Source organism: Mustela putorius, unplaced genomic scaffold (genome assembly GCF_011764305.1).
Source record: "Mustela putorius furo isolate JIRA1106 unplaced genomic scaffold, ASM1176430v1.1 tig00000421_pilon_pilon_pilon, whole genome shotgun sequence".
In the NCBI taxonomy this organism is placed as follows: domain Eukaryota; kingdom Metazoa; phylum Chordata; class Mammalia; order Carnivora; family Mustelidae; genus Mustela; species Mustela putorius.
The window spans coordinates 11,443,518-11,457,432 of NW_025421375.1; positions in this window are offsets into that span (position 1 = coordinate 11,443,518).

Here is a 13,915-nt window from a genome sequence, read left to right on the forward strand (position 1 = left end):
TGAAAATACCAGTAAGTTATCTTCTTGACACCATCAGGGAGTGTCATTTGAGTGATGCACTTTATTGGTCTAGTTTACTATATTCCACTTGTTTAGGTTTTCTCCCTTCTCACTGATTTATTTAAAGCCATAGGATCATAATTAATAGAAGGAGCAAAATGAGCCTTCAGCAAATTAATTATAATTATGCATGCCATGCATATAAATAATCTGGTTGATAAATTTATAATGGTGGAAACTATTATGTGGATTAAAATAATAAAGGCAGTTTTAGCAGGGAATTGGAAAGAATATGTAACTTAAAGATACTTGCAATCTGTCCTTCAGTCTAATTTGGCTCCCGGCTGTTATTCAAGTTTTGATATGAAGCTATTTATTTTGAGTGCAATTGTCATAAATACTCAGAGACAAATGTGGTGCCATTGTGTAATATTTGATCAGTGAACTGTTCCACAGTACAATATTGTGCTTTTGGAATTATTCAATTTCCCAGAATTTGCCAGGCACATTAAACTAGACTTTTAAAAATCTTTTATGTATGGAGCACTGTTTGTAATAAAGTAACCATTTTTTATATACTAAATTTTAAGATAAGACATAAGTGCATAGGGTAAAATTCTTAGTATTTCTTTATCTATCTTTAGTCCACTATTGAGCTAATCAGCTAATCCATTTTTATGACAAAGTTTGCATAATATTTTGGTAAGGCAATAATTCTAAAGAGTTGCTTGTCTTTTGGCATCCACGTCTATATGGAGTTATATTTTTGTAAAGGTGATTTTGGTCATGTATATTGAGTATCCTAAACAGCATTCTTATATCTTTTCTATTTTGGATTCCAAAGCTGGCCATACAACCAATGGTGGTGATTAGTCTACAGCAAGGAAGTGGTAGAGAAGCAAGCTATAGTAAAGTTCACTAATGAAAACTGAGATCTGATTCTGGAAGAGATTTAAAGTTAATGCTAAATTCAAAGAGTTCAAAACAAAAGTCATGGAGGTTGTGGAGACAACATAGAGGTTGTGAAGATATTATAATGTACCATTAGGAAGAAATGAGTGTAACTATGTTTGTGTGAGTATGTAGAGATTGCATGTATGACTGGCCATGAAAGTTAATTCCATAGTAGTCACCTACAAATCAGTTTTCTGATAGTGTTTCTCAAATGTGGCTACTCAGTACAATCACTTGGGGGAATTAAAAAAAAAAATTAATTACCTAGAGTCCCATGCAAGACCAATTTTATCAGCATTTCTGAGCGTGAACACAGATAAGAGTATTTCTTAAAAAACAAATATTTTGTTATGAGGGCAAAACAGAGAAATCGTGCTTTATGACAATAATATGTCCTTAGACTACTTGTGATTTCTGTCAAATAAATAAATAAAATCTTTAAAAAATAATATAAAGTTAGAGAGGATTAGGGTAATAATCCTGTCTGTCATAATTTATATTGACATGAGCCCTAGGAAGCAAAGGTTTGGTATCAGTATCCAAATGGATCCTACATAAAGGAAACTATTGCCTCCCTCCCTACCCTTCCTTCCTAATCTAGAAACTACTGAATTTCTTCTCTACTTGGTAGACTACTTGGTAGGTCATACAGATTCTGGAAGGAAAAATTATGTTGTTCTATGGAATGATAAAGCCGGTGTTTTCATGTAAAGTGAACTGTACATGCTATAGCAGTCCCAAAACAAAATGATTGTCTGCCAATCAGTTATATCCTGAGTGGTTCACCCATTTGAACACCATCTTGGGCTTTCCTGCAAACTAATTTGCATCTGTTCTTCACTTTTGTATTTAGTGGTGTATATGCTGTTGAGGAAAAGACATAGATTTTTATAAAATGTATGGATTAGCTGCAGTGATTATAATTAGCTTAATATTTTTACCCCTCATGGTTGTTTTTCCTATGAGCTCTACTGTTAATATTACAATGCTTAAATACTATATGTAATTCATTTAATATAGTATTTCACAGAGTACGTGATTGAAAAATACTTGTATTCTACCTTCGATCCCATACTTTTTCCATTTCTAAGAAGATTTTAAGACTTTTTTTTTAAAGATTTTATTTATTTATTTGACAGAGATCACAAGCAGGCAGAGAGAGAGGAGGAAGCAGGCTCCCTGCTGAGCGGAGAGCCCGATGCGGGCCTCAATCCCAGGACCCTAAGATCATGACCTGAGCGGAAGGCAGCGGCTTAACCCACTGAGCCACCCAGGCGCCCAATTTTAAGACATTTTATGATGAAAGCCTACCTACATAAGATAGACAAATATAAACTGGAATAAAATTAATGAGGTGAGTATATTGGCCCTAAGAACTTATTAGTTACATGAGTTAGTATTGACATACCACTCTGAGCTTCCTGGCATCCAGGACAAAATTAGAAAACAAACTTTCACTTAATTTAGAACAAAAGAATGCAAATCACTTTTATAGAAAACATTTTCCTCTCGATATGATGTTCTAAAAGGATATCACTCAAGGTCTTTTTTACAGGGAACATTGAATAATGTAAATGGATAATGCCTTCAAAAATGATTTTATAGCTGATGCAGAAGCCATCTGCATATGACTGTTCCTTGCATCAACCCTCAATAAAACCCAAGGGCATGGCTTTAAAGGGTAGAAACCTGATCATTATTACATTTTTATGGATGACTCAAACATCCTTCTCCATTGTACAGAGAAAAAAGTCAAATGAGAGATCATCTGGCTTCATATAACTCAAAAATATTCCTCTATTAGGGACTAGGATGCATCCTACACTTACAATTCTTCTGAAACTCTTCTGTTAGTAAGTTTGTACACTTGATCTCTCATATATTTCAGAAGATTAAATATAACATATTGTAATATCTTAGTACAAATAAAATATATTTGTGTTCCATGGCCCATGCTTTGATATAACAGAAATAATGATGACCTTGGTCTATGAAAGTAACAAGTTACACAATGTACTAAATTACAGATGTGCTAAAATTATGTTTCAGCAGAAGAACTAAAGATTAGCAAAGCCAACAAAGTGAAAATTTTCTTAATGTTTATTTTGACTGTCATATTACTTGAGATGAATTTATAAATATGTAGACTTTCAGAAAATTTAACTAATAGGTGGTTGTCAATGGAAGAAGGTAGTGAGGTGTAAAACACATTTCTCTTCATTTGCTTTATAAAAAAGATTTTTATTTTTGAATATTTGTGAAGCATTTCTTCTTGAATGCATTTGTCCAGTTGCTGACTGTATGGTATTTATAATGTGACACCATGAATACAACAAATGCATTTCAGATCTGTACTCAGAATTGCAAGTGTTAAAATCATGGTAAGATATGGTGTGAGAGCATTGTAAAACAGATTATTCAAGAAAATGGTTCAGATGTTCTGTGGCTTTAATTTATAGTAAAACTGAAAGAGAAAAATAGAAAAATCACTCAATTTATGCATAAATTATGCAATATAAATTTCTCAAATTATGAAATTCTTGAAGAATTTGTATAATTTTTCTGAGGCCTCAGAACTAGATAGAGGTAGAGTCAAGAATTTCTTTTCTCTTTATTACCCCAGCAGGTGTCGTATGATGGATTGGTGTCATATGGTCACTGTGTCCAAGAACCATGCCTAAAATGTTCCTTTCAGACTGGACAGCTTGGTTTCTTTTAAACTGTAGAGAAGGAATTAGATTGTGCATTCGATTTTTCAAAGATTCTAACTTCAAAATGTATAAGTGAGTAACAGAAACATTATGATGGCATATATATATATATACACACACACACACAAAATATACATATATTTCTGTGTATAAATATATATATATATATATATATGTGTGTGTGTGTTTGTAATCAATGACAGACACTTGTGCAATTCTGGTTCTATTGGCGAGAATAGCTACAGGAACTGCCTCCTCCCCTACTACAATTGTACACTGGAAATAACATGCTACCTCTCACTGTTAGCAAACTGCCCAAGCTACATGAAAGTTCCTGCACCCATTGTTTTGACTTGAGACAGAAAACTGAGAATAGTCCCTTGTCCCATTCAAGGCATAAGCAGATATATCTCTGGTATAAGATTGTATTCAAAAGACTGCATTTCATTATGTTTAAGAATTGGGTCAAATCTTTGAGCAATGCCAGGCACACTCACTCTGTGAGCTGGAGCAAAAATCATATAATCTCCTGTGCATTGGCTCCCCATCTGTAAAATGGGGTAATACAACCTATCTGGTAAGGTTGCCTGGATGACACATGTGAAGTGCTTGGCAAAGTGAGTTAAGTGTCTCCCAAAGATCAATAAATGTGAACCATTTTTATTATTAGACAAAAACTATAAATGTTTTATTTCTAAATTATTAGAATTGTAGAGGAGGTAATTTTTTAAAAAAAATAGGTATTAATGGACTAGCAAGATAAATAAACTTCAAATGGAAACAGGGAGTTGTAGACTAAAAACCACTTTTGGAATTTTCTAGGCTGGTAAGTGCCAAGAGTTAAAAGGACTTTAAAATTGTTCGAGGGCAACTGCCATTTACTCTTTGGTTACCAAACAAAATGACCTGACAATGTGACAAAACTACCCTACGTGTGGACACTTCCCACTACCCACAATTTCATCTTCATACCTGAAACTCTAGACTGATTTGTTTCCTTTATTTTTTTTAAACAATGGGTAAGAAATACATACACATTTTAGAAAAATTTATTTAGAATTCCATCTTCTGAATAAAGCTATTGTTACTATTTTGGCACGTGTTACTCCATTTTCTCTATGTACATTTTCATTGTTTAGATATTACATAGTCCTAGAATCATTACTTTTTTTAGCTATCATGAATTGTATTAAGGACTGCACCATGTGAAAATATTAAACGATTTTAATGGCCACATAATTTTCCATTTTGTAAATTTGTTGCTTCTATTGCTATATAGTAAATTGTCTAGTTTTCTTACTATAATCTCACTGGGAATATATGTGTTAAATATATGTTGCATAAATTATAACATTAGAATAGTCTCTGAGATTAGCAGTAGGCGATCAAGGCTATGAATATTTTTAGGGCTTTTGATTTATATATTTATAAATTACTTTCCATAACAGTTGTGGCAAGTTAGAACTGCATTAGCAGGGTGTGTGACTGATTACACCACTGCCATCTAGCCACACTGACCTTATTCTTGTGTCAAAAAACACTAACTGATTAATGCAGATCATGTAATTCCAAATCATAATTCTCCTTAAAAATTAATATGCCTAATTTTTTTATAAAATGAGAAAAATAATTAGATAATAACATCCAGGTTTTAGCAGCTAAAGAACTAGAAGTACAAAGAGGTTAAACAGTTTATTTGTCATAAAGCTGTCTAAGGCCAGAACCAGGATTAAAATTTAAGGCTTTTCATTCTACGACTGCAACTAAAGAAAAAAAAATGTTCTGAACTCCAATTAGGTTTATGAACCAATATTTGTAACACAACACATTCAGTAAATTTTATCCAGACTGGATATAGTAAAAAAGCTTGAATGGGTTAGCAGTATTAGAACAAAAAGCAAATGGCAAAGAACCTGGAAAAATTATCCTAATGAAAATATTCAGATTCCTTCAATATCAAGGAGAGAAGTTTGAATATACATATAATATTGGAATGATGGTGAATATTTTGTAAGCTCAAGGGAAAACAAAGAAATAATAGTGGTCTAAACAATGCACAGGCTAACAGTGAAGCACGTGAATTCAACTAACAATAATAAATAAGATTCTGTTATCTGGCAAACTGATTCACAGCATATCATAAATAAATTATAATAGAAGTATAGATGTTATTGAAATATTAGCCACATGATTAAATCACAAATTTTATTTGTGTACTTATATAGGGACTTGCAGTTTGTAACAAGCTTGATATTCACCATATATATGCATTCTCATTTAATTCTCCAAACAACCACCTATGTATCTGTTGAGCTGATCAGATACTATACTGGAACTCAGGGAGGACAAATGGCTACACAAGTGCAATACATTTTTAAAAGATGAGAGGTTCGAACATGGGGTAAATCTTTTACTCGATGGGAAAGTGGAGCTCATCTCCTGTTTTAGGAAATGCTTCCTGCTGTACTTAACTTCAGTGGCTTAGCATATAGGGTTGCTGTTGCTGGACTCAAGATTTTACTTGAAATGTCATTTTATTTAAACCTTCCAAGTATGAGACATCCCATCTCGTTACATGTGTTCAAGTATCAGGATGAAGGCTTGTTTTATAATGCATTCATCACAAATTTATTGAGCACTTGTTCTGTGTACAGCATTCCAGTTAATTGTTAAGAAAATGACAAATGATCTTCAAAATATAGATCCTACTCAAATAAGTGATAAGTATATTATGGCAGATAGGACCATTGAACTCAGAAAAAGGATTTTGGGCTTTATGACTAGCTTTGTGTGTAAGTAGTTAAAGGACTCTATATATTGTAATTCTCTGAGCCTTTATATATGGTTAAAAATATACATACCTACTATCTATACCTTGCATGATTTATCTTTAGTATATATGGCATCTATGTTGCATTATTATACAATTATATAATATTATATAATTAAATATTTTATGTAATGTTTATATTAAAGCATTTATTTATATCTAGATATGAATCTCCTCTCCCACACATATCCATGAATATGTTCCTTCTAACTCCAAAAGTTGCAGATTGGCATTTCCAGGTTTTTAGATTTGGCCTGAGAAGACCTACTGGTTTATGCTAGGAAATATCCCCTACCTGAATCGAAGGAGCCTGTATTCCTAGTAAGCAGTGGATGGTGGGAGTCACTTTTGGATTTTCATTTACATTTACAGACCTCTGTCATTCTGCATTCTGTATTTGATTCCAAATGCTTGATGTTGGCCCTCTTTAAGCTGACATGTGATAATTATGCAATTTTGGAGTTCATCAGGTATATTGAAACTGAAACAGGGGTTACTCCAAGTGCTCTTGGTGCTGGGTGTTAGGTGTTGAGTAAAGCTCAGTTCTGTGTGGAAAGATTTTTAGTGCTCTGAGTGCTTTGAACTTGGGAGTGGACAGTTATAGAAGCTCTCAGAGGCCAAAGGTAGGCCTACATATGACTTTTGCAGCCTCTCTTGCTGTATAGCTCTTTGCCTTAATTATAAGGTTGCATATAGTGATGAAGAAGATCATGGAAGTGATAAGCACCAGAACTGGGAGAATCAAAAAATAGTCCAACAAAAAAGGAGGAAGTTTGATGATCTACAAGTTATGTTTCCAATTGGTCGAAGAAGGAAATGCTTATGTGTGGCTCATATGAGGGTCTAGGCAAACTGATAGGAAAAATATGAATATGATATCCCAACATACTGCAGTGGTAAACTGGTTTTATTTTTATTTTATTTTTTTTTAAAGAGCTTTTTTTTTTTTTTTAAAGATTTTATTTATTTATTTGACAGAGATTACAAGTAGGCAGAGAGAGAGAGAGAGAGGAGGAAGCAGGCTCCCTGCTGAGCAGAGAGCCCAATGCGGGACTCCATCCCAGGACCCTGAGATCATGACCTGAGCCGAAGGCAGCGGCTTAATCCACTGAACCACCCAGGCGCCCGGTAAACTGGTTTTAAATGTCTTTGGGATTCCAGAGGACATATTTATTCATAGATTATATCTTGGCATTGTAATAGAGATGACCTTTTGCCTGCATGAGTCATTGCGTATGATGACCAGAGGAGAATAGAGCCTCTTTTGCCAAATATTAGAATTTAAACGTAACTAGTGCGATGTGCCCATGTGTTTCTCAAGATATATAAAATAAGCTTGTGTAAATTCCACCCCTCCCTCCCCATTTTCCTGGGAGGAAATGGATTCACTATATTCCAATCCTGCATTTGATTTTTCCTCTGTAATATAGATATATCCTGAGTGATTTACTATGTGTTTTTCTCCTCTTATTTCCCAGACTGTCTGACAGGTGAAGGAGAGAGAGTCTGTCAAAGCATAACATTTGAGAGGTCAGATTGAGACAGAGCAGAATTCATTCTTCTGACAAAGATATAACAACACGAAATGGATTTTTTAGTTGTCCCTAGCAGATATCTCTATAACACAACATATTAGAAGTGTGGAAAGAGAAGTCGGAGACATGAGTAGGGAAGAGATTCTCTAAGACTAGCCAACTGATTATGAAATTTTTTAGAGCTGAAACATATTCTTATCATGCCTTTTCTCTGCCGACATAAATATATGTGATTCATCAAAAGAAAATATAATCAGAAGTATATGATGAGAAAAACTAGATATAACTGAATGGAAGATAGGAGTGGTCGGGTGGGAAAAGGTATAACCCATGACCTTGAGAGCTTGAGATAGGTCCCAAATTTGACTTTAAGCATTTTTGAGGTCATTACAAAGAGGAGCACATGGTCACTTATAAAATTCATAGACTTCATTACATAAAATTGAATTAATCACTTAAAAGTCACATGGCCATCTTTAATATTGGCATAAGCTTTTCTTTCAAAGTGGAGTCTACATTAAATGGATACAGATAATGTTTTGAAAAGCTTCCTTAGTATAAATAGTATCCAACAACACACTTTGTCAGAATACTCCATAAATGTCTTACATAGACCAGTTGTGTGATGCCAGTCTGTATTATGGTAGATGCAGCTGTGGCTTTGGATTGGAGAGAAAAAGGCTCAGGTGTTTGTCTTGGGACAGTTTCTTTGGTCTCTCTGAGTCTTAGTCTCTCAGCGGTTAGATTAAGAGAAAGGATGATTATGTCTTCTGGTACAAAACAGCCTAGCTAGTTCCAAGTGTAGAATGCACTGAGTAAAGGCCAATCTCCTTCTCCATGAAGTTTTGTATAACATTCTGCTATAGTCAAGTAGTGCGATAATATTGTGTATCATCCCCCAGGTGGTTATGTGGTGGTTGCAGTGGGGTTGTGAGATTTTTAGTGTATATGGACTTCCATTTGCAATGCATACATACCCCTTTCCTCTGCAATTCTAGGACTTAATCATGCTTAACTCCAGGACTGAGGGACCTTCCGAGGCTTCCTTCCTTTTGTTCTATGCAAAGAGCTTGGCAACCATGGAAACAGTCCAGACTGTTCATTTTGCACATTTCTTCCCCAGCGTATTAATCAGCCACAGCAAGCAGATAACATCCAATGCCCCGTGTCTGCTTACTTTAGAAAGGAAACTACTTTAGCTTCTCCCTAGTACCTTTCCAGCAGTCTTTTAAAGAGAGAGAGAGGTGACAGAACATGTGATATACTTTATTTTGAGTCAACATTTCTCGGAGAGAAGGTACCGAAATCCAGAGAGGCTATTTGGAGGCTAGCACAAATTCCAGCTGAAGTGGTGGGTGTTTTGTTTATTTCTTCTGAAAGTGCTATTTAGTGTGATTTCACATAGCGGGATGCAGCATTACTTTTCCTTCCCTAGCAGGTGAGTAAGGCAATGGACTGTGTGAAATAATACAGAAAGAGAAGATATTAGTATTGAGCAGTATGTACACAGCACCCAGTAGTTTTACTGGTTGAATATGGTCCATAATAGGAAAGAGGAATGAAAGAGACAACTGCAAGTAGCCAAAAGGGGGGCGGGGGACGACAAACCTTAAAATAAAAGTAGGTGAAGCCAAATAGTAAACAATGCATTGTCTACCTTTGGTGTAACCAATCCTAAGTTTTGTGATACTAATTTCTTGTTTTCTTTACAAATATGTGCATCTTTAACCACATTTTGAGTTTTGCCTGAGGTTGCGCTATACATGAATGGAATTACACTATGTGTGTTGTTTTGTACCTGTTTCTTTTGTGTAACCATATGTTTTTGAGATTGATTTGCTATGGGTCAGTGTAGTTTGCTCTTCATTTCGTATAGTATTCAATTATAGGATTTTATTACCCTTTATTTATTCATGTTAGTGATGATTATTGAGCATTTTCCAGGTTAGGGCTACAAGGAACAATGCTATTATGAGCACTTTTGCACATAGGTAACAATCACTAATTTCTTGAGTGTATATATTAAGGAGTCAAACTGCTGGGACAAAAGAAAAGTGTATTTTTTAATTAACTAGCTAAAGTCAAATTGTGTGTGATTTATCAGTCTGCATCCCCTCCAGGAGTGTATTGGAACTCTCATTGCTTCATATACTCACTAATAGTATTGTTGTTGAACTTTTAGGGCATCCACACTGGACCCACCTAACTGGAACCTCAATGGGGTGGATCATATATACATTTTTAGAAACTTCCAGGGTGTAACAATTGCCAGTCTACTTTAGATTTTGGAATAAATCTAAAATCACAATCCTTAGTCTTAAAATTGTGATGCCTACTTCTTCCTGCCAATGGGAATGAAATCACTATATGATGTATAGTTTTAAGTTTCATTTGCTTAGTGTTTTTAAAGTATATTAAGAAGCATTCAACATGTATATATCTAAAGCAAATTCAGAAACATACCCTTTAAGTATTTTATAATGAAAGGTTGCCTGTAAAAGTTCACTACTCAATTTGTAATTAAAAACTGGCGGAAAAATCAGGGTTATTTTTCTTTTACTTTATTTTGTGCAATAAAAGAAAGTAGCAAAAGTAAAATCGGGAATGAGTGAAATCTAAAATCCCTAAGTTAGATTATTTACTGACTATATTTTGTTTCCTAGCTTCAGGGCAAATATAAGGACAGAGAAATTTTCCTAATGTGTCTTGCTCGATTCATGCCTGGATTCAGGTGCTCTCAGACACGATCCCGTATTGATTGGCTAAACTTCACCCATAGCAGAACATGGCTGACTGCTGCTGTTCTGTTTTTATTCCCAGCATCTGCAGGCATCCCGCACAACAAATCTGATTATTTTCCTTTTGTTATTTTGTTTTCTGTGAGGTCAGCCAAATCATCCTATTGTCACAATCCATATTGCAACTCCAGGACACAAAACAGAGAAATAGACTTTTTTGAACACGAGGGCTATGCTCCTTGGGGTACTATCACTTCCCGGATTGACTAGTTGATTTACCATATTGTAAGAGGAAGTGCTGTGCAGGTAACTGCAGTGTGAAAGGAAGCCTTCTATCTCTCTGTAGGAACTGAGAACGCTCATGCACCTTCACACAGTACTCCCAGAACTCAGGGAATTCAAGAAGTGTCTGGAGTCACAGACATTCTGCTTTCTTTAGCCTCCAGAGTTCGCATCTAAGAAACAAATGACCAGAGCAGTTGCTGTTGATGTGCTCTATAAGAATGGAGGACTTTCTTTTCCTCAAACACACAACCGTTCATGTAGGCTATTCCAAAACAGAATAAAACTCTCTGGCTCCCTGCCTTGGTGAATGCCCACCTTTTATTTTTTATTTTATTTTTTTTTTAAAGATTTTATTTATTTGACAGAGAGAGATCACAAGTAGGCAGAGAGAGAGAGGAGGAAGCAGGCTCCCCGCTGAGCGGAGAGCCCGATGCGGGACTCGATCCCAGGACCCTGAGATCATGACCTGAGCCGAAGGCAGCGGCTTAACCCACTGAGCCACCCAGGCGCCCAATGCCCACCTTTTATAACTTTAGTCTGATATCCATAAAAAGAAAAATTAACCAGTATTCTATATATGATAACTCTTTATAACCAGTGTTTTTACTTAGATATGTAAGCAGGTGGTTTTTTTGTTAACTGGGGTTTTTAACAATGACTTTCACCAATTTAATAGGGTGAGAAATATGCAAGGTAATATATTGAAATCAGTTATTTAAAAAAAAATAAGTTCCATTCATATAATGCAGTCAGGTCTATCTCCTACACTTCTTGCAAATTCTTTTCAAGCTGATCAGAGACCTTTGGATGATGACTTTCTAAGTATTATGTCCACTTAAATATAGAAAATAACGAAGCAGAGATTGCTTAGCTTGGAAAACAGCTACTTTCAAACCAATGTTCATTCAACATTCAGAATCTTTATTTTTAATGCCTACTATAGTGCAGAGAGTAAACATCGAGGATTGCTCTTAAGTTGGGGATGAGGATCATAGGTTAGGAATTACAAAAAGAGATGTCTTGACTCAGTATAAAACACAATGTCTGATGACAAAATGGAAAGAATAGTGGACATTAAACCTAAAATTTTTAAATTTTTTTAAATTTTTAAAAATATTTTATTTATCTATTTGACACAGAGAGAGCTCACGGGTAAGCAGAGAAGCAGGCAGAGAAATGGGGGGAAGCAGGCTCCCTGCTGAGCAGAACGCGGGATGAGGGGCTCGATCCCAGGACCCTGAGATCATAACCTGAGCCAAAGGCAGAGGCTTAACCCACTGAGTACCCAAAAGGTTGTTTTTATTTTACCTATCAGCTGAGTGATATTTCTTGTGGTATTTGAGCTCTCCAAGCTTGAGTTTATTTCATTATTTCACCTGTAAATGCTCTTGGGAAAATAAGTTGTTATTATTATTATTTTTACATTGTCACTTTCTTTAGGGGGAGAACAAGTACTTTTTAAATGTCAATTTAATATCCTAAACAATCAATATCATATAATTATAAATGTCTGTGATATTCTCTAGGTAAAGATATATATTACATATGCAATATATGATAGAATTAAATTCTATATTAAATAAATTCTGTATTTATTTATACAAATATACAGACTATATATACATTCAACCACTAACATGGACACCCAGATCAGACACATGGATCAGATGTATATAAACATGGATCAGAAATTCCAGGAACACAAAAGCAATATGTCATTAGAAATGCTCAAGGAGAGATAGGATTCACATTTATCCACAATTCTGTTAGGAACTTAAGTCAATTTATTATGCTGCCATTATCCATAACAATTCAATAGTTGAAGAAATTATGTGTGCAGAATAAGAGAATGGGATGCATTTATAACAAAGAGTTTCATCTAAACTCTCAGGTCAGGAGATTGAGGATAATATACAGATTCTGCCACATCATAATTGTGGGCCTTGGGCATACAGGTCACATCTCTAAGCCTCAGTTGCCTCAGTTGTAAAATGAGGACCTATGAAGCTACCTATTTAGCATGATGCAATGATTAAAGAGAAAATGAATTTTGATCATTCATGGTTTTTAATTACTCGTGGAATTGGCAAGCATGTTAGAAAGGACCAGTATTGAATGCTATAAAACCAGGAACAATGAAGCCAGAAACAATGTAGTCAAAAGAAAAAGCAAGACACCATATGAGTGTAATAAAATTTGTGTCTATGACTCCATGGAACAGATGCTAAAAACTACATGACAGAGAAACCGTGTTTTTCTTTATTTTTTTAATTAAGCTCTATGCTTCTCATGTCCCTACTCAGGACCCTGAGATCAAGAACTGAGCTGAGATCAAGAGTAGGACATTTAATTGACTAAGCCATCCAGGTGTCCCATAAGAAAGCCTATTTTTAAATACATAGTATTTGTTAAATACTTTTAACATGTAGTACTTTACAGCTCTTCAGATAGTTTCTTTAATATCGATATTATTATTCCTATTGAACAAAAAGGAAACAGAGTCTCCAAAAAGAATATTTCATGCATGTTCCCTCATCTAAGTAACTGAGATAAGCTTCCACATATACCAATAATAACATAGAAAATGGAAATATAACTCATCATAGTTTTCATCATTCATTAATGGTGAATACATCATTCATTTCATTACTCAATACTTATTTAGGTCATGGTGTATCCTAAGCATTTTGAGGAGTGGTAGAAATTGAACTGTCTGCAAACCATATACAAGTATTCCCCATCTTCTAAGACTAGTGGGAGTGTTAAATATATATTCGGAATTGTTCTCATGTTTTCAAAGTACCCTCTCTTTCAAATGAAGATTCTCTGCCCCAACCTCTTTTTGGTATTATGTCATTCACT